This window comes from Pseudophryne corroboree, chromosome 6 (genome assembly GCF_028390025.1).
Source record: "Pseudophryne corroboree isolate aPseCor3 chromosome 6, aPseCor3.hap2, whole genome shotgun sequence".
Taxonomy (NCBI): Eukaryota; Metazoa; Chordata; class Amphibia; order Anura; family Myobatrachidae; genus Pseudophryne; species Pseudophryne corroboree.
In genome coordinates this window covers 747789625-747806468 of record NC_086449.1, presented here as the reverse complement: position 1 = coordinate 747806468, position 16844 = coordinate 747789625, and the positions used below count along the sequence as shown (strand labels likewise).

Below are 16844 nucleotides of genomic sequence, written 5' to 3'. Positions count from 1 at the left end.
ATCGCATGTGCAGCCGGGTGGTACAAAAAAAGTTTTGTGCAGTTTCTGAGTTGCCCAGGACTTGTGATCACATCAGCCTGTCTGGTCCCGGAATTGACGTCAGACACCCGCCCTGCAAACGCTTGGACACACCTGCGTTTTTACAAACACTCCCAGAAAACGGTCAGTTGACACCCACAAACGCCGTCTTCCTGTTAATCTCCTTGCGATCGGCTGTGCGATTGGATTCTTCGTACAATCCATTACCCAGCAACGATCCTCCTTGTACCCGTACGATGCGCCTGCGCATTGCGGTGCATACGCATGCGCAGTTCTGACCTGATCGCAGCGCAGCGAAAAATCCTAGCGTTCGATCTGGTCTGAATGACGCCCCTGCTCTGCACATTAGAGAAAAAGTTTTCTGTTGCGATCAAGTCTGAATTGGTCCCTTATCCCTAGAGAGGGTGAGCCCCCAGGCAACAGGGCTCAACAGGGGTTTCACCTGTACCCCTGTGGGCCAGTCCAACCTTGGACCCACCCCTAGTTATGACCCTAGCTTTCAGTTCCACTCCATAAACCGAAACATGCTTTATAATGTGGATTTCACAAAGTATGTATCATTGTCATTGTGTCATTGCATCAGGCAAAATTGTGCATTACAGGTGTTCTACAGTAACTACTGCCAATAAGAAGAGAAAAAAGATACCTTGTCCACAAGTTACAATATATGTATACATACTGTAGTTTGAAGCTTATACAACCTTTCCTAAATTACCCTCTTCATCTTTCATACCTCAGTCTATGGCAGTGATTTTCAACCTTTTTCAACTCACGGCACACCAAACCGAATTTTTAAAATGCCAAGGCACACCATCAGTTCCCCACGACCACCAAGGGGGGGTGGGGGCGGGTTTGGGGAAACACACATTGGCCTCCAGATAAACAAAACACATATTGGCCCCCTCAGCAATTTAAAAACATTGACCCCCACAGTAATTGCAGCACACATTGGCCCTGAAACTGATTGCAGCAAATATTGACCCCCATGGTAATTGCAGCACATTGGCCCCCACGGTAATTGTAGCATACATTGACCTCCACGGTAATTGCAGCATACATTGGTCCCCATGATAATTGCAGAACAAATTGGCCCCCACGGTAAATGCAGAACACACTGACCCAAAGGTAATTGCAGAACATATTGGCAGTAACAATAAATACAAATGTACAGGAACTTACTGTGCTTGAGTAGGTTGGTTGATCTGTAGCTGTGGAGGAGGCAGGAGCTGTGTACGGTCTCCCTCCTTCAGCGGTGCAGCCAGCGGAGAGGAGCGAGGACACAGGAGCAGCGCTGGGCGGGCAGGTGACGTGGAGCAGCGCTCGGCGGGCAGGTGACATGGAGGAGTACTGGGCGGGCGGTCGACGTAGCGTGCGTGTGTAACCCATGAGTCACGCTGCTGCTCCATACAGGTCACAGGCCAGGCTGCGTCTGGACTACCCGGAAGAGCCTAGCGCCGCCCGAGCCCGACATTATGAATTAAAGTGAGGCAGCGGCAGGGTTATGCAGCGGGCATCTCTGGCGGCATCTCTGGCGGCACACCTCAGAACCGCTCGCGGCACACCAGTGTGCCGCGGCACAGCGGTTGAAAAACGCTGGTCTATGGTGTAAATTTAATAAGCAGCGCTTTTCAAAACCAGTGCATCTTTGGAGGTTTTGGCCATTGGATTAAAAAAGAGTCAGTACATTTAAATACACAACAAAACGTGATATGCATGTACTATTATATAGTAAGTCCAGTGGCTAAAGATGTGGTGCCTTTGAAAAGCGCTAATTAGTAAGTTTACTCTTTTTTCACCAAGTCCACTACATCATCTAGGCAGAGGTTTTTATTTGCATTACCCTTACATATTACACAATTTTAGTACATTATTATTATTATTAACAGTTTTTTATATAGCGCATCAAATTCCGTTGTGCTTTACAATTAAATGGGGTACCATTGTATATCCAAAGCATTTTCATATGATAATAAAAAATAAACACCTCTGTCTGGATAATATAAAGACGTTGTCAAAAGTCTCTGTGTGGAAAAAAGCCTGAAAGGAGGAAAAAGCAACTCTAAAGGGGTAAATTTACTAAGCTCCCGATTTTGACCGAGATGCCGTTTTTTCATCAAAGTGTCATCTCGGTAATTTACTAAGCACTAATCACGGCAGTGATGAGGGCATTCGTAATTTTTTGCAAGTTCAGGTAAAAAATTACGAATGAATACACCATCGGTCAAAACGCGGCTGTTTAAGTATGAATCTCGGTCATTTACTAAGAAGTGCAAAGCAAAAAAAGAACAAACACTGCCGTGAAAAATTACAACTCGTAAAAAAGTGCTAAAAAAAAACAGACCTACTTTTTTTTTCCGTGATTGGATAGGCATGCAGGGATCCATGAGATCCGTGCATGTATATCAGTGGGAAGGGGTGGGAAAGTTGTTATTTTATTTAAAAAAATTGCGCGGGGTCCCCCCTCCTAAGCATAACCAGCCTCGGGCTCTTTGAGCCGATCCTGGTTGCAGAAATATGGGGAAAAAATTGACAGGGGTTCCCCCATATTTAAGCAACCAGCATCGGGCTCTGCGCCTGGTCCTGGTTCCAAAAATACGGGGGACAAAAAGAGTAGGGGTCCCCCGTATTTTTAAAACCAGCACCGGGCTCCACTAGCTGGACAGATAATGCCACAGCCGGGGGTCACTTTGATATAGTGCCCTGCGGCCGTGGCATCAAAAATCCAACTAGTCACCCCTGGCCGGGGTACCCTGGGGGAGTGGGGACCCCTTCAATCAAGGGGTCCCCCCCCCCCAGCCACCCAAGGGCCAGGGGTGAAGCCCGAGGCTGTCCCCCCCCATCCAATGGGCTGCGGATGGGGAGGCTGATAGCCTTTGTTGTAAAAGAAAAGATATTGTTTTTAGTAGCAGTACTACAAGGCCCAGCAAGCCTCCCCCGCATGCTGGTACTTGGAGAACCACAAGTACCAGCATGCGGCGGAAAAACGGGCCCGCTGGTACCTGTAGTACTACTACTAAAAAAATACCCCAAAAAAGACAAGACACACACACCGTGAAAGTATAATTTTATTACATACATACACACATACATACATACATACTTACCTTAAGTTCCCACGCAGGTCGGTCCTCTTCTCCAGTAGAATCCAAGGGGTACCTGTTGAAGAAATTATACTCACGAGATCCAGGGGTCCAGGCTCCTCGGGAAATCCAGGGGTAATCCACGTACTTGACAAAAAAAACAAAACGGTGTCCCGGCCACGAACTGAAAGGGGCCCCATGTTTTCACATGGGACTCCTTTCCACGAATGCCAGAAACCCACTCTGACTGATGTCTAAGTGGGTTTCTTCAGCCAATCAGGGAGTGCCACGTTGTAGCACTCTCCTGATCGGCTGTGAGCTCCTGTCCTCACTGACAGGCAGCACACGGCAGTGTTACAATGTAGCGCCTATGCGCTACATTGTAACCAATGATGGGAACTTTCTGCTCAGCGGTGACGTCACTTTAGGTCAACCGCAGGGCAGAAAGTTCCCATCATTGGTTACAATGTAGCGCATAGGCGCTACATTGTAACTCTGCCGTGTGCTGCCTGTCAGTGAGGACAGGAGCTCACAGCCGATCAGGAGAGTGCTACAACGTGGCACTCCCTGATTGGCTGAAGAAACCCACTTAGACATCAGTCAGAGTGGGTTTCTGGCATTCGTGGAAAGGAGTCCCATGTGAAAACATGGGGCCCCTTTCAGTTCGTGGCTCGGCTTTCCGTTTTCTTATTTTATGCAAGTACGTGGATTACCCCTGGATTTCCCGAGGAGCCTGGACCCCTGGATCTCGTGAGTATAATTTCTTCAACAGGTACCCCTTGGATTCTACTGGAGAAGAGGACCGACCTGCGTGGGAACTTAAGGTAAGTATGTATGTATGTGTGTATGTATGTAATAAAATTATACTTTCACGGTGTGTGTGTCTTGTCTTTTTTTGGGTATTTTTTTAGTAGTAGTACTACAGGTACCAGCGGGCCCGTTTTTCCGTCGCATGCTGGTACTTGTGGTTCTCCAAGTACCAGCATGCGGGGGAGGCTTGCTGGGCCTTGTAGTACTGCTACTAAAAACAATATCTTTTCTTTTACAACAAAGGCTATCAGCCTCCCCATCCGCAGCCCATTGGATGGGGGGGGACAGCCTCGGGCTTCACTCCTGGCCCTTGGGTGGCTGGGGGGGGGGACCCCTTGATTGAAGGGGTCCCCACTCCCCCAGGGTACCCCGGCCAGGAGTGACTAGTTGGATTTTTGATGCCACGGCCGCAGGGCACTATATCAAAGTGACCCCCGGCTGTGGCATTATCTGTCCAGCTAGTGGAGCCCGGTGCTGGTTTTAAAAATACGGGGGACCCCTACTCTTTTTGTCCCCCGTATTTTTGGAACCAGGACCAGGCGCAGAGCCCGATGCTGGTTGCTTAAATATGGGGGAACCCCTGTCATTTTTTCCCCCATATTTTTGCAACCAGGATCGGCTCAAAGAGCCCGAGGCTGGTTATGCTTAGGAGGGGGGACCCCACGCATTTTTTTTAATGATTTTACAGTGTTTAATTTAATTAAAAAAAAACAAAAAACCCCAGCACGGATCACACAGATCCGGCCGAGATTGATTGTAAAAAAAGTCGGCAGTGTTTTGCTAATCACTGCCGTAAAAATAGGTAAAAAACCACGAATGACATCGACATCGGAACAAAAGAAAAACCCCGAATACGACAGCTTAGTAAATCCATCGTAATCAATTCAAAAAGTTGCAATTTTACACTGTCGATGTCATTCGTGATTGAACTTGGACATGATTCTGGAAAATACGAATCTTAGTAAATGTACCCCTAAAGAGTTCTGATGTTGTGCTAAATCATTTGGTGTGGATATAACAACCATGTAACAGTAGGCTGTCACAACAGGTAAAAGCACATCACAGACTAGCAAGGCAATAACAGTTATAATAAAATTCATCCCCTCTATTAGTCTTCCTGTGCAAATTTGGAATTAATATGGTGGGCGTGGCCCTGTTTCAAGGGTCTTTCTCAAATAAGACCCCACCTCCTAACCTGGTCCAGCCCTAGGGCCTCCTTCTTTCTAATTGTTCCCTCGCCGTCCTCTCTGATTCACAAATCCAGTCACTTAATGCAGAAATAACTGCTGAGGAGATCGATTTAATGATTAAGACACTAAAAAATACGTCAGCCCCCGGCCCAGATGGCCTTCCAGCCCTATAGTATAAGAGATGTTGTCAAGTAATGACTCCCGTCATGAAAGTACTGTTTAATGCATTGATAACAGGCACACATTTCGATAGTGCCACTACTAGAGCAAACAGTTATTATACCTAAACCTGGCCATTACCCCACGGCATGTGGTAGCTATTGTCATATATCGCTCTTAAACTCTGTTCGAAAAGATACTGGCAAATCAGCTAGCTGGGGTAATGTCCTCCCTGGTCCACCCAGATCAGGTGGATTTATCCCTGGCAGACAAGCCTTTGATAAATGGATAATGTTAGACGGGTAATAGATACTATACATATTGGTCCACTAATACTCCTTCTCTGGTGATGGATTTAGAAAAATCGTTCAATAGAGTCTCGTGGCTTTGGATCGCATCCTGCGGCGATTCGGCCTTTCGGACTGTTTCCTCACAGGGATAGTCATTCTATGACTCGCCATCAGCTTGTGTATTGGTGAATGGTATAGTCTCTCGATATCCGGACTCCAGGTCGACAACAAAAAGGTTGATACACCTTAGGTCGACGCCAATTGGTCGACACACCTTAGGTCGGCATGGACAAAAGGTCGACATGGACAAAAGGTCGACATGAACAAGGTCGACATGGGAAAAGGCCGACATGAGTTTTCCACGATTTTTTTTCTTTTTTTGAACCTTTTCATACTTAACGATCCACGTGGACTACGATTGGAACGGTAATCTGTGCCGAGCGAAGCGGTAGCGGAGCGAAGGCACCATGCCCGAAGCATGGCGAGCGAAGCGAGCCATGCGAGGGGACGCGGTGCACTAATTGGGGTTCCCGGTCACTCTACGAAGAAAACGACACCAAAAAAACATAAAAAACTCATGTCGACCTTTTTCCATGTCGACCTTGTTCCTGTCGACCTTTTGTCCATGTCGACCTTTTGTCCATGTCGACCTAAGGTGTGTCAACCAATTGGCGTCGACCTAAGGTTTGTCGACCTTTTTGTTGTCGACCCTGAGTCCCAGACTCAGTCTCTCACCCTTTTTCAATTAAAAATTATACGAGACAGGATTGCCCCTTGTCGCCTTTGATTTTTGCTTTAACCACTTGCCTGGCATGGTCGCATCAGATGCGACCATACCAGCTAGTGCTTTATCTGACCTTGTCGCACAGGATGCAACCAGTCAGATAAACAGTGTTAGCAGCGAAAGGGAAGAGAAACCTCCCTCCGCTGCTGCTGTCAGAGGGACCGGAAGGCCCCTCTGCCTCCCTGCACCCTTACCCCAGTGTTGCCGTGCAGCTGATCACTGCTGATCGGTCAGCACGGCAGGATTCCCCCACCCAGGGGCTGCAGACAATAGCAGCCACTGGGAAAGTGGTAAACCAACCCCACCAGCCCTCCCCCCTGTGTACCTGGTAGCTGTCTTGGGTGTAAAAAGTAACATCGGGATGTTACCAATGTTCCGATGTTACATATCTTCCTGACAGATGTTCCAATGTTTGAGAAAAATAGTTTTAAAAAAAAAATATATATATATATATATTTTTTTTTTTTAACTAAAATCATTTTGGATAAGGTTAAATTCACGTTCTTCACCTAATTCACTCATAAAAAACCCAGACAATTTCTGAGCAGTTTTTTTGGGGAAAAAATTGTCAGTTAAGTGGTTAATGATATAACCCTTGGCCTCCAGGATCTGTAGCTGCCCTGACATATCGGGGATCACTGTGGGCACCTCGGAGTATAAAATATCGCTCTATGCTGATTATATCTTACTAAATCTTTCTAATCCTCTCCTCTCTCTTCCAAACCTATTTAAAATTATTTGAAAGACTCCGTATGAAATATTTAGGCATATATTTAACCAGATGATATTCCCAACTATATATGTGTAATTACCCTGGTTTAATTCATTCTATCTCCGAAGATTCACATGGTCAGGTCAATTTAAATAATGATCGGGTCATGCTAACGCCTTGAAAATGAATACTGTCCGTTCTCTTCCAGGCCCTCCCTGTCACGATACCCTCGCAGATATTTTTAAGCTTACAGAAGCAATTCTTGCGCTTCTTATGGTCGGGCAAAAGGCCTCGTGTGAGACTGAAAACTCTTTATAATGCAACCAAAGAGGGTGGATTAGGAGTTACACATATTAAATTATATTTTTATGCAGCTCATCTCTCCCAAGCAGTACATATGGCATTATGATTGATCTTCCTAAAATGGCTTCAGCTAGAATCTGATATAGTTCACACTTACTCTGTCTCCACCCTTCTTTAGATACCATACTTCCAAAGACCTTCGCGTTGGTCCGCTATCCCCTCCATTGCATTTACTTTATCGCTCTCGGACAGGCTTACTAAGGCCTTTTCTCTTCTTTCTTAATTTGCTTACACTAACTCCTCACAAGAAGATGTGGGAAAGTGACTTAGGAGAACAACTGGGTCAAGACATTTGGGAACAAATTAGGCAGAATCTAGTCTCATCGGCCACTTCCATTAGCCATAGAGAAAACTGACTTCAATTATATTTTCGCTGTTATTCAGTCCCGACGCGCCTAAATCAAATCTTCCCTTCCACATCAGATCTGTGCTAGAGAAGATGTGGGCAGAAAGCCACCTTGCTCCATATGTTATGGGATTTTCCCAGGCTAATTCCAATGTGGAAAGCTATCCGTGGGCTTATCTCATGAATTACAGCGGTAGACATGTCTTTTTCCCCTTCTTTCTTTCTCCTTCCTCGAAGTATTCCAGGGATAGCGAAATCATCTCAAAACTCATTTGGCACATCACAAATGCGTTGAAATCTAAAATTGCGCTTCATTGGAAATCCCAGACGATACCCTCTATAATAGCTGTAACTGCGGCAGTCTGGGACACTTACCATATGGAATTCCTCTCCAGTATTGTAGACAACAATGCAATATCTTTCGCCGAGACCTGATCCCCTTGGTTAGCTCATTATAAAGCCCCCCTCCCTTGACATTTGGTTACGGAGTTGAAAAGCCTTGTGTAGCCCTGGTTGGATTCTATCTCACTAGATATGGACTACATTTATTGTTTTTTTCTGTTTTTAAAGTTTTTTCAACTATCTGACATGTCACTTCTAGCTGCTAATATCTTGATAGATGTTACTTAATGGCGTCACTTTTCTCGATATTTTGCTGCAATTGTGTGTATTTCTGCACTCCCCCCACCACCACCTTTTCCCTCTTTTGCCTTCTGTCTTCCCTTCCTCCCTCCAATCGTTTATTGTCTTTTGTCTTTTGCTAAAATCCTTTAATAAATCCTTTAATAAACGGTTAAAAAAAAAAAAAAAGAAGATGCTTGGCTTTAGTAAACACGCTAACAACAAGGCGCAGTGGAGAGCTGTTTAATGTGACTGCAGCAATGATGAAGGAGGACATATCTGTATACACTGGCGTATTTATAATGGGTACAAGGTTAACAGAAGGATTTGGTTTGGATCCGCACAGGAAAGTTATTAAAATAATGAACATAGATTTGTACAAAGATTGTAGAAAACTGTTCAAGAAACCAACAATACCGAGCTAAATGATCCTTAATAAGGGTATCTCAAAATTATTGGTGGTTGGTGGTGCTCCCAGAGTCAGTAATAGTCGTACAGGGGAAAGAACAAAGAAAGACTCTGTGTTGGGGCACACTTTGAAATTTACAATGAATTTATTAAGACTTAACTTTTAATACAATAAAGTATAAAATAAAGAGAAAATTTGATACCAGAAAGTGTTCAAGATACACAAAATATGCATATAGTAATAAACATAATAAATAGAATACACATACAAAATTTAGATTGTATATGGTATACCAGTGAATTGGAAAAAGAATTCCACACAGGGAGAAGAAGTAATCATATATCGTTAGTTAGCAAAGTCACTAACAAAAATCAGGTTACACTGATAAAGAGTTAGGGGCACCTGTGGTGAAAAAATATAAATTAAGAGCAATTAATATGCCTTAGCTGATCTCAGAGATGAGGAGTACCAAACAAGACCATACACATATAATCTCAGTGGTGATAATTAAGGGTAGGTACAGAATTAATGATCTAATAAAACCAGGATAACAGGCATAAAAAGGAGTATAATTAATAATTGAAAAAGTCAATTAACAGAAGTTTATCCCCTGGTAGGAACTTTGTTTGCTATAACTAAGATCCTAGAGGAAAAAAGTATGTTGGAAAGAAAAAAGAAAAAAAGGAAATTTTTTTGTAATATCTAGATGGTATTCATTACCAAAATTAACTTGCCTGAGAGAGTGTCATAGAGTTGAATACAATTCTATATAAAGTAGGGGATATGAATAAGTAACGCAAATGTGGGTATAGGAAGTTCAGAAATTGCTCTAACACTTCTACTGTTTGTAATCGAAGGTTCCTTTTTTACTGCATCTGATATTCCCAAATGGTCACCAAATAGGGTACTAATCAGGCTTACCAACGCTTAGCTTCCAAGATCGGATGAGGTTGGGCGTTTCCGCTGGAAAATGGCAGTAATTGAAACGATTGACACAAATGAGGGGGTGTAATGGAGGAGCAATAAGGGTACTTCTGCTGTCCAGTTAATAGCGCAGATTCTCTGTTGCTACAAGCATTGCAGAGAGTGGTCTCATATCTGGATGAGAGGGTACTGAGAAATAGATGAGGTAGTTAAAGAATAGGGAGGGGACCCCACCTTCTGCTGTCCACTGTCTTATAGAATTATAGCGGACAATGGATGAGAGAGGTAGGTTAGGCTCACCAATTGAAAAGAAAAAGGGGAGGTCATAGGTATAATGAAACCCCAAAGGTATGATGGGCTAGTGAAATTAGGTCAAATTGCTAATGTACCTAGGACATTTTTCTTTTCTTTTTTTAACAGACAAAAAAAGTCAATTAGACTGCCTCATAATCATTGAGAGGTGTCTGAATATCTAGAGTAATCAAGTACTAATAAAATAAAGTACAGACTAACATAAGGAAAGAATTTAGGGCAGGTAATAGGAAGTCCAGTTATGCTGGAGAAAAAATGCTGATAAAACCATTTTTTTAAAGCAGAAAAAAAGAAGGGGGGTTTTGGGATCAAAAATTTGGCAAACAGAGTAAAGCAAAATTCTAGCTATATCAGGTTAAATAACACAATAATAGAATGTCCCTAATGGGCACATACAATACCAGGGGATACCAAAAGGTGATCTGAACTAAGGAGAGTTCAGCATCACTATGCACAGACGGACCGTTTCACCAGGGTGGCTTGTTCACTGTGTCAGGGCCTTAGGAAATACTGCCGTTTATATAGTAAGAAAAATAAGGAAAGTGGGAGGTGTCTGAGGGGGCTTGGCGTCACACCGAAATCGGATTGGTCAGAGACCGGAAACCTTCGATGACGTCATTTACCGCATGAGAGGGACTGTGCCAGTAAATAGCTATTAAAACCAAAGCATACACTTGCAAATGGCATGTGAAGTCACTTGGGGATAGCCAGCATTGAAAACATGCAGATAGTTCTCATTAGCGGTCACACGATCGCGTCTGACCGGAAGTCCTGTCTTGTTGCCGGAAGTCTCGTGTTCACGACTGTGTCGGAAGTCGCGTCAGGTCAAGGTGACGTCTTGGGCGGAAGTTGCTTCGTCGTGTTACATGGGTTGCTAGGTAACCGTGGTTGAATACACAGAAACGCAAGGTGATTTCAGTCAAAACAGGGTGGCAATGATGCGATGCGTTCAAACGGGTTAAAGGGTCATCCGATATCCATATGCCTACATATAAATGGATCCTTTGAGCTTTAATAATTTAAAATCAAAATGATAAAGTAAAAGTTTTAGTATTAAGTTTTAAGATGCCGGAAAGCATAGCAGGGGGGGGAGGGGGGGGGGGGGGGAGGGAGGGGAAGAACAATTAATTGGTGGAGGTGGGGAAAAAAATTCCATACAGTTATTAAAAGATTTTTATTTATTTTTTTGTTATATATGAAATATAATAAAATAATTAATTACATTTTTGAAAAAGGAAAAGAAATAGTTAATGTCACAGGAAATAAAACTGCATGAACCTAAAGAAAAGGGGACATGAATAATATTAATAAGATGAAATGAAAATGCAGCCGAGGCATGATATATATAGAAAGTTGTAGAATTTTTTGGGAAAATATTGTTTTGCCATAATAGGGTAAAAGCAATAGATATGAGAAAAAAACTGTAAGAGCAAAGGCGTGTTATTGAGTAGGGGTGACGGGGAAGTGAGATAGGGGAAAATAGAGGGAGGGAAGTGGGGTTGATTAGGTGGGGGCTGTGTAAGAAAAATGATTACAGGAGTAGCACATTGGATAATGGGGATGTAAGGAGATGTTGACTGGATGCGAAAGGGGGGAGGCAGGGGGAGTGAGTAGTGAGAATTAAAGTGAGCGTGGGAAAAGTGACATCAGGTATTGTTGAAGCTGGAGATGGTGAGTGAGCCTAAGTGTGTAGGTTAGTGAGTGAGGTATTAGAGGGATTAAAGAAAAGCTGCATAATTGATATATTCATTCATGCCTTTCGGTGCTAAGCAGTCCAGTTTGAAAGTCCATTCTGATTCATGTCGAAGTAGTTCTTTCATGAGATCACCACCACGTATGCCCAAACTGATTTTCTCTAATCCAAAAGCTTTCAAATCATTCGGGTTGCTCCCATGGTGGTAGTGAAAATGGGCGTGTGACAGAGGTCAATTTTTTATTTTTTGAAGATCAGCCGAGGCATTCCTTACAGATCCAACATGTTCTAAAATACGTTGTTTAAGGGCTCTAGTAGTAATACCCACATATTTCATGTCGCAGCTGCAGTGGATGCAATACACAACTCCAATGGCATTGCAGTTGATAAATTGTTCAATTGCTGAGTAAATTGTCATAACGATCCCGTATGGTAGACATTTTTAGTCATGTGTGAACATGCTTTACAGTTTCCACAAGGAAAGAGCCTTTAAGAGTTGTGTTTTTTCTTAGGATTCTTGATGAAGTGGCTACTGGTGAGCCTGTCCTTGAGATTGCTGGACCGTCTCCAGCTCATGGAAACTTTCTGTCCGTAAGTTTTAGAGAGATCTTCATCCAGGTGTAGAATTGGCCAATGTCTATCAATGGATTCTTTAATCAACTTCCACTCCTTACAGAAAGTTCCTACGAATCTCAAAGTATTGTCTTGTTCTGATAGATTCCTGGTTTTCTTTTATGGGAAGATCAGCGTATCTCTGGGTATTTGATTCGTATGCCATTTTGCTCTTTTAATAGAGCGATGGCTATAACCTCGTTCTAATAATCTTGAGGTAAGTTTGTCACTTTTCAGTCTGAAGGTGTTAAGATCTGAACAATTCCTTTTGAGGCGCAGAAATTCCCCTTTGGGGATGTTTGTGATGGTGGGCGGAAAATGTGAGCTAGTTTGATGGAGGAGACTGTGGTAGCTGTCGTTTTGCGATACAGTTCGGTTTGTATAAGGCCATCTGAGGCTTTGTATATATTGAGGTCCAGAAAAGATACTTGATTGGTACTGATATGATGCTTGAGTTTGAGGTTGATGTTATTACAGTTTAATTCCTGAATGAAAGATAGTAGTAATTTCTCATCACCTTCCCAAATCAGGATAATATCGTCAATGTAGCTCCACCAAGCTACTATGTGGTCAAGTAAATTTGTCATTATCAGGATGCATGACGATTTCTCTTTCCCACCAACCTAGATACAGGTTGGCGTAGGTGGGGGCACAGGCGGCACCCATCGCTGTGCCCCGAGTCTGAAGGTAAAAGTGGTCATTAAATGTAAAATAGTTGCGGTTAGAACGAATTCCAAAAGTTCAATCAGAAAGTTATGGAATTCACTGTCGTCAGCCATATCAAGGAAGTATTGTACTGCTCGTATGCCGGCCTGATGGTTGATACTAGTGTACAGAGATTCAACATCAAGGGTAACCAAAAGATGATTGGTGTCCAATTTGATGTCATGCAATTTTTGGAGTACATCAGTGGTATCCCTCAGATATGAGGGAAGATTGAGCACATGTTGCCGCAGGTGTAAGTCCAAAAAGACACTGGGTTTTTCAAGTAATCCCCCTTGTCCAGATACAATGGGGCGTCCTGGTGGGACATTGATGTTTTTGTGTATTTTTAGGCAGTAAGTACAGGGTGGGAGTTTTGGGTTTGTCAGTCGTGAGATATGTCTTTTCTTCCTTGGTAAGAGTGCCCATGAGTAAGCACGATCCAGAATCCTGTTTAGGGCAATCCTAAAGTTGTCAGTGGGGTCAAAGAGTATGCGTTTGTAGCATTGTGTATCACCTGTCTCATGGCCTCGGGGTGGTGTACATTGCCTTCGGCCATAGTACTATATTACCCCCTTTGTCAGAGGGTTTAATTACTATGTCCGACCAGGATTGTATCTCTCGGAGGGTTTGACGCTCTATTGGATTTAGATTGTCACCAGAAATGGGGTTCTTCCTTGATTGTAGGTATATTTTGTCTAAATCTCTAGAGACAAGTTCTTGGAAGATCTTGATTTCGGCTGAGAGATGTTCAGGTGGGAAAAAAATCGATTTGTTCTTAACTGCTGGTCTTGACTGCTTAGCTGTGGGATCTTGGGTTGGAATTTTGCAGTTCTTCCAGAGTATGTAGAGCTTCTAACTCTTCAGCCGTCAATGATTGAGACAGAGAGATATCATCTGGGTCCAGAGATGCTGGAGGCGAGGTTCGTGATGCAAAAAAAATTTTTAAAGTAATTTGCGCCCTAAGAGTTTTAGATCTTTTTCCCATGCGAAGCGATTTAGATGTTGGGAGGGTGAGAAGGAGAGTCCCTTCGTGAATATCTTGATGTGATCATCAGTCAGAGATCTGTTGGATAAATTAATCACTGTGAGCTGGTCAGTTATTTCCTCCGGTTGGCTCTGATGGGATATCTCGGTGGTCCCGGTTGTTGCCATTCTGTTGGATCTCGCTGATTTTTTGCTCCCCCTCCTCGTCTTCCTCTTTGACGAAATTTTGGTCTTCCTCCACCCCTGCCAGCCCCTAAAAAATGGGCTGATGTATTGGTGTTGAGATCGTCTCGGAAGTTATAAAGATCAACTTCCCTATCGCCAGGATCTGGGGGGTCTTCGCCACCAGGTGATTCTGCTTCAGATGAGGAAAATCTGTCCTGAAATTTGGAATATTCCCTGCGTGTGTTGGTGTTCTTCCAGTGAAAGATGTTGCCGGTCTTAAAATCTTTCATATCACGAATAAACTTGTGTTTTTTACGATCAGTAATTCTTTGTTCATATGGTTCTAAATCCTTTTTTATTTTTTCAAAAATTTCCTGAAATCTGGCATTTTTTTCCCATGCCTCCAGATTTTTGGTGAGTTCCTCTATTTCTTTCTCACACTCATTGAGTACCAGATGGTTATGTTTGAGTAGTACCGCCATAAGGTCTTGTGAGCATTTTAAAAGTATTCCTTCCCATTCTGTGGTCAGACTTTCAGTAATCAGTTGAAAAGTAGGGAATATTTTGGGTCTCAAACCCCGTGGGGTGATTTTATTCTTGTTATAGCTTTCCAGAGTTTTGATATCCCAAGATGACCGTAGTCTTTTTTGGAGACAGGATCTCAATTTATGCAGATCAGATTCCCACCCTTTATTGCTGGATGATGTTTCCGAAATATTGGCGAATATATCATCAAGATTTTCAGGCATAGTATGTCTGCTGGTCAGTTCATTTCTTAAGCTGAAAGTTGCCATCTTGTGATAAGTGTTGGCAGGTTATTCCTAAAGTCCTGAATTTTAAATTGCATGTAAGATTGTCATTTGTTATATAGCAAGTGTGTTTAAAGAACAAATTAGAAGTATCAAAAAGAAATTAGATAACGAGAAACGTCAAAAATTAGGATACAGAATTGATGTTTATCCGTGCTGGAGCCTGAAACTGAAGATTTAATCAGCAATGGTTACAAGGTTAACAGAAGGATTTGGTTTGGATCCGCACAGGAAAGTTATTAAAATAATGAACATAGATTTGTACAAAGATTGTAGAAAACTGTTCAAGAAACCAACAATACCGAGGAGCTAAATGATCCTTAATAAGGGTATCTCAAAATTATTGGTGGTTGGTGGTGCTCCCAGAGTCAGTAATAGTCGTACAGGGGAAAGAACAAAGAAAGACTCTGTGTTGGGGCACACTTTGAAATTTACAATGAATTTATTAAGACTTAACTTTTAATACAATAAAGTATAAAATAAAGAGAAAATTTGATACCAGAAAGTGTTCAAGATACACAAAATATGCATATAGTAATAAACATAATAAATAGAATACACATACAAAATTTAGATTGTATATGGTATACCAGTGAATTGGAAAAATAATTCCACACAGGGAGAAGAAGTAATCATATATCGTTAGTTAGCAAAGTCACTAACGAAAATCAGGTTACACTGATAAAGAGTTAGGGGCACCTGTGGTGAAAAAATATAAATTAAGAGCAATTAATATGCCTTAGCTGATCTCGGAGATGAGGAGTACCAAACAAGATCATACACATATAATCTCAGTGGTGATAATTAAGGGTAGGTACAGAATTAATGATCTAATAAAACCAGGATTAACAGGCATAAAAAGGAGTATAATTAATAATTGAAAAAAGTCAATTAACAGAAGTTTATCCCCTGGTAGGAATTTTGTTTGCTATAAATAAGATCCTAGAGGAAAAAAGTATGTTGGAAAGAAAAAAGAAAAAAAAGAAAAGAAACAAAAGGAAATTTTTTTGTAATATCTAGATGGTATTCATGACCAAAATTAACTTGCCTGAGAGAGTGTCATAGAGTTGAATACAATTCTATATAAAGTAGGGGATATGAATAAGTAACGCAAATGTGGGTATAGGAAGTTCAGAAATTGCTCTAACACTTCTACTGTTTGTAATCGAAGGTTCCTTTTTTACTGCACCTGATATTCCCAAATGGTCACCCAATAGGGTACTAATCAGGCTTACCAACGCTTAGCTTCCAAGATCGGATGAGGTTGGGCGTTTCCGCTGGAATATGGCAGTAATTGAAATGATTGACACAAATGAGGGGGTGTAATGGAGGAGCAATAAGGGTACTTCTGCTGTCCAGTTAATAGCGCAGATTCTCTGTTGCTACAAGCATTGCAGAGAGTGGTCTCGCATCTGGATGAGAGGGTACTGAGAAATAGATGAGGTAGTTAAAGAATAGGGAGGGGACCCCACCTTCTGCTGTCCACTGTCTTATAGAATTATAGCGGACAATGGATGAGAGAGGTAGGTTAGGCTCACCAATTGAAAAGAAAAGAAAGAAAAAGGGGAGGTCATAGGTATAATGAAACCCCAAAGGTATGATGGGCTAGTGAAATTAGGTCAAATTGCTAATGTACCTAGGACATTTTTCTTTTCTTTTTTAACAGACAAAAAAAGTCAATTAGACTGCCTCATAATCATTGAGAGGTGTCTGAATATCTAGAGTAATCAAGTACTAATAAAATAAAGTACACACTAACATAAGGAAAGAAATTAGGGCAGGTAATAGGAAGTCCAGTTATACTGGAGAAAAAATGCTGATAAAACCATCTCCAGCT

At 42.3% G+C, this 16844-nt stretch overlaps 2 pseudogenes; both read right to left on the bottom strand.

Annotated features, from left to right (window-relative positions):
* Nucleotides 1-9666: 9666 nt before the first annotated feature.
* LOC134937544 (5S ribosomal RNA) lies at nucleotides 9667-9785 on the bottom strand (annotated as a pseudogene).
* A 6399-nt stretch (nucleotides 9786-16184) lies between these two features.
* On the bottom strand, nucleotides 16185-16303 carry LOC134937845 (5S ribosomal RNA; annotated as a pseudogene).
* Nucleotides 16304-16844: the final 541 nt, after the last annotated feature.